Source organism: Solanum pennellii, chromosome 3 (genome assembly GCF_001406875.1).
Source record: "Solanum pennellii chromosome 3, SPENNV200".
Classification (NCBI taxonomy): Eukaryota; Viridiplantae; Streptophyta; class Magnoliopsida; order Solanales; family Solanaceae; genus Solanum; species Solanum pennellii.
Genome location: NC_028639.1, coordinates 33,390,802 through 33,405,527, shown reverse-complemented (window position 1 = coordinate 33,405,527; position 14,726 = coordinate 33,390,802). Strand labels below are relative to the sequence as shown.

Below are 14,726 nucleotides of genomic sequence, written 5' to 3'. Positions count from 1 at the left end.
GGGGAAAATGATAGATGATTTGGATTGTGCGAGTAATACTTGGTCTTCAAAATTTGTACGATTTGAGAAAAAACTTATGTCCTGTATTTAGTCGTTCTACTTTCTCGTCAGATATCAAATCGATACAAAGAAGTGAGAGCACAAATAGAGTTTTCATTGAAATGGAATGCAAGACAATGAGTATAACGGAGTTTGTAAAGTATTATGAACAACGGACAATTGAAATGCGTGATATTGAAGCTATAGAGGATTATGAATCTCGAGTGATCCTAAAATTTTCATTGAAGATTGTGGGACATTAAAACATGCTGCTAGGGTGTACACCAGGAGAATTTACACAAGATTTCCACATAAATTTCTACAAGGGACAACCAAAAGAGTGATCAATGTTGAAACTGAAGGGAGTCTAACAAAATATATAATTTTAAAGGGTGAAAGTGAGAAAACTGAAATTGGCCAGTTCAATGCTCTTGACAATTCTATTATTTGTAGTTGTCATATGTTTGAATCCATGGGTTGGTTATGATGTCACGCACTTAAATTTTTGTTCTTTTTACTTGAATTTTACTTCTATTCCTGAGAAATACATTTTGAAAATATGGTCTAAGAATGCTAAGCATAAGAATGAATTTGCAGAGTACACCAAAAAGAAGAGAACACAAAATCTTCTAAGGCAGTTCGTTTTAACGGGTTAATGAAAGAATTATTTATTGTCATGACTTAAGCTGCAAGTGATATATATATATATATGTATGTATGTGTATATATATATATATATGTATATATATATGTGTGTGTGTATATATATATATATATATATGTACATACACACACACACACACACACATATATATATATATGTATGTATATATATATATATGTATGTATATATATATGTATGTATATATATATGTATATATATATATATACATACATACATATATATATATATATATGTGTGTGTGTGTGTGTGTGTGTGTGTGTGTGTATGTATATATATGTATATATATATATTCGAAAGAAATTGCTCTAAGGTATTTGTACCAAGCAAGAGTTGAGATTACTAAGCATCAAAGCGAATTGTATGGTGAAGATTGTGACAAAAACAGACACAAATTTGATTCATCCGTTAATCCTTTTATTGGGGCTAAGGTTCGAATTTTGGATCGAATTAAGAAAAAAGGCAAGGGAAATGGATATTCAAGAATGAAGCCAAAAGGTGAAAAAAAAAGACATAACAAGTGACATTTGAGGTTTGTTCTCTCTTGAATAAATTTAATAATTTTTTCATTATATGCTATTGTATTCATACATATACTAATATTGATATGTTTCTTTTGTCTATATCAAATCAAATATGCAGTTATATGGAAATTCATCAAGTATTTTTTCAATTTTTGACTCAAATTCTGAATTCACAATTTGGAGCTTGCATGCAGAGTCAACAGTTAAACGAACATATATTTAAATAAAATTCAACTTGATCTTCGGTGCAGATCTTAATTTTTAATATTTGAAGCATTAAAAATCAGTGCAACAAATAATTTTTTTGTATTTTGAATTACAAGTGACATTCAAATCAAGAAGATCCAAAGAAATCTATTGTCAAATATATATATATATATATACAACATGTTTTTGTTAATTTAATTGTGTTGGTAGTACTAAAAAGTTTAAGAAATATGAAGAAAAAACCATACCTGAAAATCGTATGTCGATAAAATTTTAGAAGAAGCTTCAAGGAGAATCATCCATATCTTCACCCAATTTTTTAAGAAAGAAGAAGAAAAAATGATTTGGTCTTTCTAGAATTATTCATATATTCTTTCTCCTTTGAAGAAGAGAAAAGAAACTTGTTCATCTTTCTCTCTTAGATTTAAGTGAACATTTAATATTGTATAGCCTATTATTTACTTTTGATTTGTTTTTTCAACTCCTTGGAAGAAGTAAAAAGAAACCCAGAACCTTGTTCATCTTCTCTCTAGTGAACATTTAATATTGTAGACCCCACTATTTACTTTTGATTTTTTTAGCTCCTTTGAAGAAGAGAAAAGAAATCTAGAACCTTGTTCATCTTCTCTCTCTTAGATTTAAGTGAACATTTAATATTGTCGACTCCACTATATACTTATTTTTTCAGCTTTTATTTTAAGAAAGGTCCCACAAGCCATATGTAAAAAAATGGGTGGAGCCTCACTCAACTTCGGTTGGTTGGGCCTCTACCACCATAAAAATTTTCCAAATTTAATAGTTTTGTTTAGTACTTCAACAAATTATAAGAAAACAAAAATATATATTAAAGTTTAAAATAGTTAAACGAGTTCGAGTTATGATTCATTATTTAGTTTATTTTGAGTACCTACCCAACAGACTTTTGTAGAAATAGCTTTCATGGTATGAAGCTTCAAATTTCATATCCGAAAGTTTAACCTGTGAAATTTAAACCAATAATGATGACTATCTTTCTTTCACACGGCTGAAAAATGCATATTTGTGAATTTTAACCGCATTTTTTAGACAGAATTAGATAATGACTCAAATTAATATAAATCTGCCAAAAAATTCAACTCAATTTTTAACAAATTCAACGAACATACCGATGTCAAATGAACAGGTTTAGTTTAATTTAAATTTGAACATATTTTATCCCCATTTAAATTCAACTCAATCCACTCCTTCAACACCAATAAATGTAGCCAAGTTTATTGTTTCAAATACAATTTAATTTATTTAAAATAAAATGTATTAGAATCAACATCGAAAATTCACCAATAACGAAAGTATTCACAAAAGTAAAATCTCACTATATTAGATAAAGGGGGAAAATGAATGAAAATTTTGCTTTTGCAGTAAGCAAAACGCGAACAACAAAGTACACGAGCAATTTGGGTCATGTACTTTCTTGTTCGCACACACGAGGATCAATGGGTATTCAGTAAAGTAATCTTACAACCCCATATATATATATATATATAATAAGAAACCAAATGATCTTTTTGAAAAACTAAAACAAAACAACAACCATCAGAGTAAAAACAAGATTTAATTTTCATACATAATACAACTTATAAGCCAAGTGTGCTCACAATTACACCTCATACTATTAAAAAAAGAAAAATGTTTATATCCAGTATAATTAAGACAACAACATACTAGAGTACACTAGTCTGCCACGACCATCAAGTCTTCAGAAAAGTTGTTTAACACATTATATACTTGCCTGGGATCATCATAAACCAGTTATGTTGTCTGAATGTGGAAGAGATGAGAATGTTGCACCGGATGTATGAGTATACTAGGAGAAATATAAGAGTTAAATATTAGGATACACCAGACAAGTTAGAGGTGACTTCCATTGAAGAAAAGATGTTTTTACTATTTATAATTTTGTGTAATTTGTTTGTAGTGGCGTTTTTGTCCAATATGATATTACTATCAATCTTACTTTCACTCCATCTTTCCATAGATTATTTTTTCCTTGAACCGAAATCTATCAAAAACTACCTATCTACCTCACCTGTGAGGTTAAAGTAAGAATTGTGTACACTCTGAATCTACCCTACAGACCAGATTATGTGAGACTACATTGTGTACGTATGTTGTTGTTGAGTTAGATCTTCCTAAAATTAGAAAGTTTCAGTTTAAAAGTACTTTGCTTAATTACAAACATCATTCAGCATTAGCCACAAGATGTTGCCCAGCACACATTACCTCCAACGGTTAAATGGGCAGATGGAATATAGTCTTGAAGACACATAATATATCAACTATAGCTCAGAGGAATCACCAAACCGAGACATCAAACTGTTGAGCTTGTTTGGATAAACTTTTAACTTTGGGCTTATAAGCAAAAAATCATAGGTCAAAATTTCTAACTTATGATTTATGGCTTATTTTTAGCATTCTAGCTTAATACAAAGTGCTTATGAGTAGGCTCCGTAATTGGTTAAGATAGGCAGCTCTAAGAAGACAAAAAAACTCACAATATGTATCCTAGAAAGCCACATAGATCTCTAACAAGCACACACCATAATATGAAGGAAGTCAAAAAGCTCAAGAATCTACCTTATAAAGAAGATACTAGATAAGTTATACGAGCCTGAGTACCAAATATCTAAGCAAACTAATCTTACAAAAGATACATGAAAGAATTCCAAAATAGTCGGGTCCTAGGAAAGAGAAAAATGTTTATATATAGGTCCAAAATGGTAAACTAGGAAAAGACTAGGGTCCTCCCAATCTTCTAGACGTTGACTCCTTGCTAGAGCTCCCATATCTACTCAACTTTGAGCAAAAGAGTATCTGAATGGAACACCTAAAAAATTTATAAAAATCTACCTTCCATAGGGGTGGTAGTCATCGCTGCCATTAGAGCCTGTTCTACTTCCATATCGACCTCCTTGTCCACCATAACTAGCGCCAACGCCAGATTCATAACCAATGCCTGGGCCAAATTACTAACCAGCATGTGGGCTAGCCCACCATAACCCCCATAACTACCTCCACGACCATATACTCTAATTAGTCAACTGCCACAATATCCTCTAGCACCTCCACCATAGGCACCACCATAAGATACGTAGCCACTAGGATAACCAAATGAGGGATCTTCTCGATAGCTACCAAATTCACCAGCACCAAAGTCTCCATATTTACCACCAAATTCACCACCACCATATCCATAGTCACTAAAACTACAACTCATACCTCCAGAGGACCTACAAGATCCAGGGAAAAAAACCCCACCACTGTTAAAACAGTTATAGAAATTTCCAAAGCCTTCATCATATCACTCATTGTATGCTCGTTCCCTAGATTCACTATCATATGTAGCACCAGATGATGAGGGTGAGGGTTTCTTTGGTTCTGCCTTCTTGATCTCAACCTACAATGAAGAAGCAGGTTAACCTACAAGATTTCCTATGCAATAACCTGACACAACTAAGCACTTAAAGAAACATGGTACATGAATCCTACAAGCTTTAAAACACAACACACGAGAGACATTGTTCTAAAATTTGAACAAATACCACCTAAAACTGTAGCATAAAATCAAAGAAAAATCGTTATCACACACTATTTTAAACATAAATACATCCCAACACTTCTGACATCTTGGACCATCATTGGATAAAACTCACCTGGTTACCCAATATACCAATTGTATTTCCCTGGGAGAACTCATTATCAACTACTTGTTCCTCATCAAACACAATAAATCAAAAGCCTCAAGATCGCTTGGACACATGGTCCCGTATGATATCATAGTAAGTCACCTTCCCATACTTTGAGAATAAGCCCTTGAATTCATCTTACCACGAAGAAAAAGAGTAATAATTAAATACCTTAGAAACTAGATAAAATATGGCACAAAATTACGGTATAAAACACATGGTATTTGTAATATATCTTGAAAAAAATATATGATGTTTCACCTTCATCCATGGCAGTAGGAATGCCACCAACAAACCCTTCTTTGTTCTGAAATCTTTGGATTTAGAAGATCCTTGACAAATGGTTCTCTTGATCTCAACCTTAACAATATGTAATCTAGTAAGTCTCAAAGCCAAAACGCATGTCACCTTCAAACAATTTTCTACTAAAAAAATTTCTTGGACTTAGAGAATATGGTTTCACTAGAACCTCACAACACCAAGTATACTATGACCTTACTTACAAATATACATTATCCACAATATGATTTTTTTCTAGAAATCTCACAATACCTGGAATACTATGAACTAAAATACAAATATATTAAAAGAATTTTATGATTTAATATAAATTGACGGTTTGTTAGAAACGACGACAAAAAGGAAATTTTCTCATGAAAAACATACACAAAATTTCTAGTAGTTCTTTTCTCCAACCTGATTTGGCAATAATCAAATATAGAATTAATATATACATTAAAAGTAAATCTAAACCACTCACTTGTTTGTTATTGACGTAATGATTTTCAACAATAGCAATGTCAATGACAGAGGGATTAACATAAGTAATGAACCCAAAACTTGTCCTTCATAATCACCGAGTCCATTATCTCACCATACTTCTCAGAGTACTTCACAAATTTCTCTACAATGTAACAACCCTAAAAATGGATAAGATAAGAAATGCTTAATGTGTCAAGAATACCTATGATTACACCACGGTTGACATGGGTTGATGCGCGTAGAATCAGACCTCGGACCCTTGCTACATCCAAGACAACTAACTTAGGGAGTTAGTTGAGCTTGGAAAGGTTGAGTCCAACCATGTAGGGTTCTCGAATACGAAGATTTACTTGAAGGAGTCTCTACCGGACTTTAAAAGGGAAAATCATAGGTTTGGAGGGTCCAGGGGTAAAATGGTCTTTTTCCAGGCTAAGGGTAGTATCGTAATTACCCTAAATATACAATTAATTATTTAATTAAATAAGGTTGAGGGGTATTTTGGGGAGAGAGGGCCGAAATTGGGCTCTTGAAGTGAAGTCTTGCTCCACTCGTGTTCGAACCTAGGTGGAAACAATGAATTAAAGTGATTTTTTATTTAAGTTATTGATTAATAATTATTATTCATTATCTGATTTAAAATAAAATAAAAACCAGATTTTCATTAAATAAACAAAACCTTATTGACTAAGTCCTAAAACTAGACTCCTAAGCCTAATATAACTCCTACTCCCTCTCACGTTTATCTCTCCATTCACACGCTCAATCTCTCTGCCTCTTTCACACGAAATTTCTCTGCCAAAATAATATACAAAAGCAGAAAAATAAACAAAGTTCTTCACACTTGAATAACTCACACGAAATCACAAGAAAACAAACATTAATCGCACACTAGGCTAAAGGAGGTTGTCATTCGAGTGGAGTTGATATTGAGGAGGTTTAGACGGTGTTCTTGGATGAAGTTTTTGGGCAGAAATTCAAGATTTTAACGTCAAGAAGGTATGGGTCTCTTATCTCTTGGTCCCTTTCCTAAGAGACCCCTTAAGATTCAGTAAATTCTAATCCGAAAACTAGGATTGTTCCTGTTGCATGTCCCTGTCACTAGCTCCCATTGATTCGTAGGTTGGGTATGTTTGCTAGTAGAGATTTGATATGTAATGTGTTTTCGTTTTGAATATGTTCATGAATGTGTGTTTGGAATCGTATGTATGACAACCTATGTTTTCCGAAAAGATGTGTATGTCTGTACAATTTAGCCGTGACTATTACCTTTGGTTTGAGGTTCCAAAATAACATGTTACAATTGTTTTCTTACGTGCACAAACTTATATAAATCGTGATGTTCATAAGTGATGTAAAGATATTGATTTGAGTGCAATTCTTTATCGAAGAACGTCTAAACATTTAATGTGAAAGAAGTGAGAAAATAGGCTGCAAAAATTTCCAGCAGCTTGTTATTGAGTTTCGGCCAAGCTAAGGAGAATTTCATGCTATGAAAAAATGAATTAAAATATGTGAGGTCACTGGGGATTGAACTCGTGACCTCACCATGTTGAAAATCAATGAAATAAGGTGAGAAAAAGGAAATGTGGCATGTGGGACTCTAACCAATGACCTTGCTGGAAAATGAAAAAAAATGAAAAGAAAAGAAATGAGAGGAGTGGGATTCGAACCCACAACCTCTCAGGCAGTAAAGGAGAAAGGAAAAAAGGAAATGAAAGGAATGTGAGGTGTGGAATTTGAACCCACGACCTCTCTTAGGCAGATTTAAGGAGATTTAAAAATAAAAATAAAAGAAATGTGAGGCGTGGGAATCGAACCCACGACCTCCAGGCAACAAATGAAAGGAAATAAAAATAAAAGAAAGGAAGTGTGAGGCGTGGGAATCGAACCCACGACCTCAAGGCTGTAAAGGAGAAAGGGAGAAATAAAATGAAAACAAAGTGAAGCTGTGGGAGATTGATCCCACAACCTCACTGCATATGCATAGCTAAGTCAAACTTTAAATAAAAATAAAATAAAGAGGTTGTGGGGGTTCGAACCCAAAACCTCATAGTACCTAGCGAATTAAAGAATAATTAAAGAGAGGCTGTGGGGGTTTGATCCCACAACCTCATGGTCTATGCGAAATTTGACAAGAGGAATTAAATTTTAGATGAAAAAAAATAAAAGGGGTTGTGGGGGTTCGATCCCACAACCCTTCGGCCAAATAAGAGGAAAACCCAAGGAGAAAAATAAAGATAGAATGTTGATGTTAGGGCTCGATCTAGGGTCCCAATGTCATGAAGACTAAAAATAAAGTCAATGAAAAATGTAAGTATTGTCCAAGGGGTTCAAACTTGGGTTCCCTTGCCCAAATTTCCGTATTGATACATAAATCATACCTGAATTAAATGTTCAAGAATAATGCCACCTACTTAGATCGAAATTGAGATCTTGTCATACATACAAGATACATATGTCTTGTACTACATAATCTTAGGAAGACATGAGTCACTTAACAAACTATGAATGAAGCCTCATGGCTTGTATGTATAGACCCATAAGTCTAGCATACGATTAAAAACAAGCGAACCTAAGATGTATGTAATGAAATGATGAAATCCTAGAAGGGTTAAGTACGAGTGTAAGATACACTAAATGACAAAGTGCATTGGCATATGACGAAATGAACAATGAAATGATGAAACGAACAATGAAACAATGACACCCTAGAAGGGTTAAGTAAAAGTGTGAAACACACAAATGGCCAAGTGCATTGGCATATGATGAAATGAACATTCAAGTAAAAAGGGGTGAGTAATTATGAAGAGCAAATGTGCTAATGTTGATGAATGTGGTCACAACATGATATGAGGCTAATCTAAAAGATGAGAGCAATCTCAAATGAGCCTAAGTAAATGTTACCAAAACGTACTCACCTGTGAGAGTGTAAAGTTAATGAAGAGACTAGTCTCTATGAACACTCTAATGAAAGTATTGAGATTAACACACTTAATACTAATGATGAGATGAGAAATCATCTATTGAGCTATGATGTCCTCATACTAGAAGCCAACTTTTATGACGTATGAGTTGAATGTAATGGAACTTTATACTGAGCACCGATAGACTAGCTATGAGCGGTGATGCCTTCTTTTGGGAAGGGCGGAGGTTCACGTAACTCTCATGAGATGAGACTGTACGGCATGCCGGGTATGGGTCTCCTTATATCTCCTAGTCTTCGAACCTATACTGCCAATATAGGGATCTGGCAGGGTTCAATTCCAATGTACGCTAGCATGTTCTGGGTCACTTTGGCCAGTGATTCCACCTCTTTTCGGTGTGGGGTGTCATGACACTGGATTTCATGATGCTCACATGATCTATGTCGGTTAAAGTTAAAGTTCCTAATGAATGAATAAGGCCAGCCTCAAATGATGCACATAATGAAACAAATGATACCAAAGGTGTTAGGATAGGATAATCAAGAGGTGAGTTAGATTCAAGTAATGACATTCAGTCATTATTGGTCATTGCACAACGAACCCGATGAAAGTCTTAAACTAGATCCTAGGTATGAAATGAAATGAAGTACGTATGAATGAACGAAGCAGACTCTGTGTTTGCTAAAAGCAGACTCCCTAGTTGAGGTCCCATATGTTGAGCCCTTATTTTTGGGAAGTATAAATTCCAAGCCCATGATTCCAAGGTATCATGGCATATGAATGAATGATATGAACAACGTTATGTGTTATAGGAATTATGATATGTGCTATGTGTTCGCTGTTGTGTGCTGTGTGCAAAATATTAAGTATGATGATGCATGTTACTCTCATGGCATAACTTTCCTAATCCAAATTTTGAAAGCTCATAAACTTTCCTAATCCAAATTTGGAAAGTTCACTCACTTTTCTAATCTCAATTTGGCAAGTCCACTGACTTGACCTGCTATAATCATGTTGCTAGGAAAGAGCTATTCTTACTCATGCATGTCCTTGGTGTTTGCTTGCATATAGCAATACTCAGTACAAGTGTGTAGTAACCCTGTACAAATCTAAACTTTTAGGTGCAGGCAAAGGTGGACGCTAGATCTACAAGATCAACGCTGCAGTTTTTCGGACGTCAAGCATTCATCCGGACTTGGTAGGCCCTCATGCTTTCGAGGATGCTTGCCCATTTATATTCTAGCTTAGTTGTAGAATTGAGCTAGTGGAGTATGTTCCACTAGAGTTTCTTTCCCATTTTTGTTCAGACATTATATTGGTGCCATTTTGGCAAGTACATCTTTATCGTTATAATAAACTGTTTCTTTCATTTGATTATCTTAATGTTAGATGGTTGATGGTGAACAATTATGTATGTAGTAGAATGTTTATTAGGCATGTTAAGAAACAAAGTGTTTCAAATTTTCCGCTAAAATTAACCTAGACGAAGTAAGAATGACGTAAGTAGGCTTGTTTGCGACCTCTAAGAGGTCAACGACGCCGGTCTTGTTTGGGGTCTAGACTCCGGTCATGACAAAACCCAAACTAAAAGAACAACTAGAATTTTTAGAAACCAGTAAGGGATAATAAAATTAAAAAGCACAAGCCTTAGCTTATCCATAATGAAAAATTAAAAATGTAGAAACATGTCGTAGAGTTTAAAACTAACCTAAAGTTGTCTGTTTTGAAGGACCTCCAATGAAGATTCTTTTTTCCATAGAGAGAACAAGAATACAAAATTAATATACATCGCAGTCACAAAGAAAATAACCTTTGCAAGAGAAGAATAAGAATACACCTAGAGAACACAAATTGGGCAAATATATTTTCAAAAAGGTGCACTTGCTCTAGGAAAATATTGCTTTCTTCATATTTTTTGAACCAAACATTGAAATTACAAGTGTTGTGATTGCTCTCTTCTAAAACACATCTTGCATTTGTAGAATATTTGCATATTTCTAATTATTTTATGAAGATCTGAGAGATCCTATGAGAATAAACTATTTGAAAAAACATATATTGGAAAAACTGAACAACCCCCAATTCCAACTTCTAAAATAATATTTTGCAGCAAGAGAAACCCCAAAAAGGCTTTGAAAATCATATGTTGAACAAATCCAACAACCAGACTTAATTCAATGAAGTAAAAGTATGATAAAAACAGATATCGAGAGTAGATAAAAAGCCCTAGACTATACAATTTGTGCATAAATTTTTGGAAAAATGTGACTGTATTATGAAAATCATGTTTTTTTTTAAATAAAAAATGAAATTTCGAAATTGAAGAAGGTCTTGGAGCTTCATTCATCTGAATAATCTTCTTCCGTTCCTAAACCACTCACAAATCATTTCGATTACAATCCTTACAGGGAAATAGTTTGTTAAAGTTATATTTGGGTTGTTTCTAGTTATTTTACAAATGTAATTTATGATAAAAATAATATCTTTTGAACAACGAATGTTTGAAAAAGAAACATCGCTAAATCTCAACCTGTAAAAATAACAAAAACTAATGCTTCGAAAAGTCCAAAAATTACTTAAAATATAATAAAATTTAAACATATGCTCATAAATCCTCTCGATTACAAATATTTTTTTAAAAATAGTTTGTAGAAATATATTTTGTTAGTTGTAGTTATTTGTGAAGATCTATAAGGAAAAAAAATCTTTCTGAAAAAATGTAGGAAAAAGAAACATACTAAATCCCTACTTCTAAAAACAACTGTTAAAGCTTCAATTTTTGAAGAAACACACCATCTATTTCTCAACTTCTAAAAACAACAAAAAAATATATTCAATTGTTGGGGAAAGAAACACTCCCAAATTTCAACTTCCAAGAACATCAAAAATGCTTCAATTCTTGGAAAAACACATACCCCTATATCCCAACTTGTAAAAACAACAACGAAAAAAAAATCTTCACTGGCTGGAACATACATCTAATCCCAAATTGTAAAAACATAAAAAAAAAAATGTCTCAATGGTTTGAAAAATACACACCTAAATCCCAACTTGTAAAAACAACAAAAACATCTCAAATTGTTGGAAAAACACATACCCCTATATCCCAACATCTAAAAATAATAACAAAAATTTGCTTCAATGGCTGAAACAAACCCCTAATCTCAACATCTAAAAACATCAACAAAATAAAAAGCTTCAGTGGCTGGAAAAACACATAGACCTAGATCCCAAATTCTAAAAATAGGAAAAAAGTTCTTCAATTGCTGGAAAAAACCCTCCCCCATATCCCAACTGCAAAATATAGCAAAAAAATAGTTTCATTTGTTGTAAAAACACATAACCCTAATCCCAAATTCTAAAAACAGCAAAAGAAAAATAATTTCAATGGCTGGAAAAACACATAGACCTAAATCTCAACTTCTAAAATCAACAGAAAAAAATAATACTTCAATTGTGGAAAAATCCTCAACTCAACCCCATCCCCAAATCCCAACTCCTAAAACAGAAAAAAAAATGTTTTGATCGTTAAAAACACACACCTAAATTCCAACTTTAAAAAAAAAACAAAAGAACATCAATTGTTAGAGGAAAACACACACCTACATCCCAACTTCTGAGAATAGCAATAACAAAACAAAAATGAATCGTCGAAAAGTAAAAAAATAAACCTACAATTCGATAAATTCAAGAACAAAAGCTCATAAAAGAGGTAAGAAAATGATACCCTGGGCTAGCTTCATCGCGGAAATCATTCCTTCTGGAACCCAGTAAAATTTGACAGATCAGAGAGAATTAAGGTTTACAACTTGGATTTCTCGAAACACAAATGGGAGAGAAAAGATAAGAATTACCTCTTCTGATGCTCTTTATAGAGATAAAAATAGAATGTTGATACTCTATGATTTCTCTTTTGGTTAAGTTTTCAATTTGTTGTTTAATATGTATATGGGCTTTATAACTTCTCAAGTTATATTTGGGCTATCACACTAATAATTGGTCAAAATTTGTGTTCATCTATCAAAAAGTAATTTGAATATAGAGAAAGATTGATATATTATTTATATTCGAAGTAAATTTTTTTTTACAAAAGAATAAAATTTGTTTGTAGAACTATTTATGATTATTTGATAGATTATTTTAAGAGGATTTTCATTTACAAAGCTAATTGCAGCATACTCTATAGTTAAGTTGTTTGTAGGGTTGGTTGCATGATGCTCTATAATTAAGCTGTTTACAAAACTAGTTGTTGGATATTATGTAATTAAGTTGGTCATAAAGCTACTGTAAAATAAGCTTTTTTATAAAGCTACCTGCAGTTTACTCTGTAATTAATTTTATTTAGAAAGTGGCTTATAAAGTTAATGAGTTGTTTGGAAGATACCTTGTAATTAAATTGCTTTAGAAAATTGCTTATAGTGCTAATTGCAGGCTGCTATGTAATTAAGTTTCTTTAGAAAGTTGTTTATAATACTAATTGCATGTTACTCTATAATTAAGCTACTTGTAGGCTACTCTAATTGAGTTGATTTAGAAAGATGCATATAATGCTAATTGCAGGCTAATATGTAATTAAGTAACTTATAGAAAGCTGCTTCCAAGCTACTTTATAATAAAGATGCTTTAAAAGGTGCTTATAATGCTAATTGCAGGTTACTCTGTAATTAAAGTACTTTAGGAGCTACTTACGAGTTGCTCTATGATTAAGTTGTTCTAGAAAGTATCTTCTAATTCTAATTAATGGTTACTCTATAGTTAATCTACTTTAGGAGGCTAATCTGTAATTAAGTAGCTTTAAAAAGTTGTTTATAATGTTACTCGCATATTACTCTATAATACGCTACTTTAGGAAGCTATTTGTTGGCTACTCTGTAAAAAAGTTGCTTCAAGAATTATTTACAGAATTTGTAATTAAGATACTTTAGAAAGTTGTCTATAATACTCCTCGTAGGTCGCTCTGTTATTAAGCTACTTTATGAAGCTACTTTATAATTAAGGTGCTTTAGGAAGTTACTCGAAGGCTACTCTACAATTAAGCCTCTTTAGGAAGTAGAATAAAATTCTCATGTAGGTTATTCTGTATTAAGCTACTTTAAGAAGCTACTTACATACTACTTCATAACTAAGTTGCTTTAGAAAGTTGCTTATAATGTTCATCGTATGTTATTCTGTAACTAAGATACTTTAGGAAGCTACTCACAAGCTACTCTATGATTAAGTTTTCTTAAAAAGTTGCTTAGAAACGTAATCCTAAGTTAATCTGTAATTAAGTTATTTGCAGGCTATTGTGTCATCAAATTGTTTCAGTAAGTTGCTTATAATGTTAATTATAAGTTACTCTATAATCAAGGTATTTTCAAACTACTTTGTAATTAAGTTTCTTATAAAGTTACTATAGGTTACTCTGTTATTAAGCTACTTTAGGAAGCTGCTAGTAAATCTACGTATAACCTTCTTTGAGAAGCTAATTGCAGAGTTGCTTGTAAGATTCTTCAAGAATTTGTTGGAAAATTTGTTCCCTTGTTTGGAAGAGTTCCAGATTTTGTTGAGAAGGTATCTAACTCAACTCCAACATGAAATAAAGATTATTATTACGTATATAAATGATAGATAGGTATATAGAGAGACTGATATTTTTTTTACAGTATCTTTGCAAACAACTTAATTACAGAGTATCGTACAACTATCTATGTAATAGAACAAATTTGTAAAATAGCTTATCAACCAAACTGTAAATAGATCTACAAATAACTTTTATTCTTTTGTAAATAAAAACAATTAAATCAATGTACTTCGTTCATAAATTATATACTAGACTCTCTCTCTCTAATATATATATATATATATATATATATATATATATATA

At 32.5% G+C, this 14,726-nt stretch overlaps 1 pseudogene; it reads right to left on the bottom strand.

Moving 5' to 3' along the window:
- Positions 1–4,318: 4,318 nt before the first annotated feature.
- LOC107013328 overlaps positions 4,319–14,726 on the bottom strand; it is a 16,300-nt pseudogene continuing 5,892 nt past the window's right edge.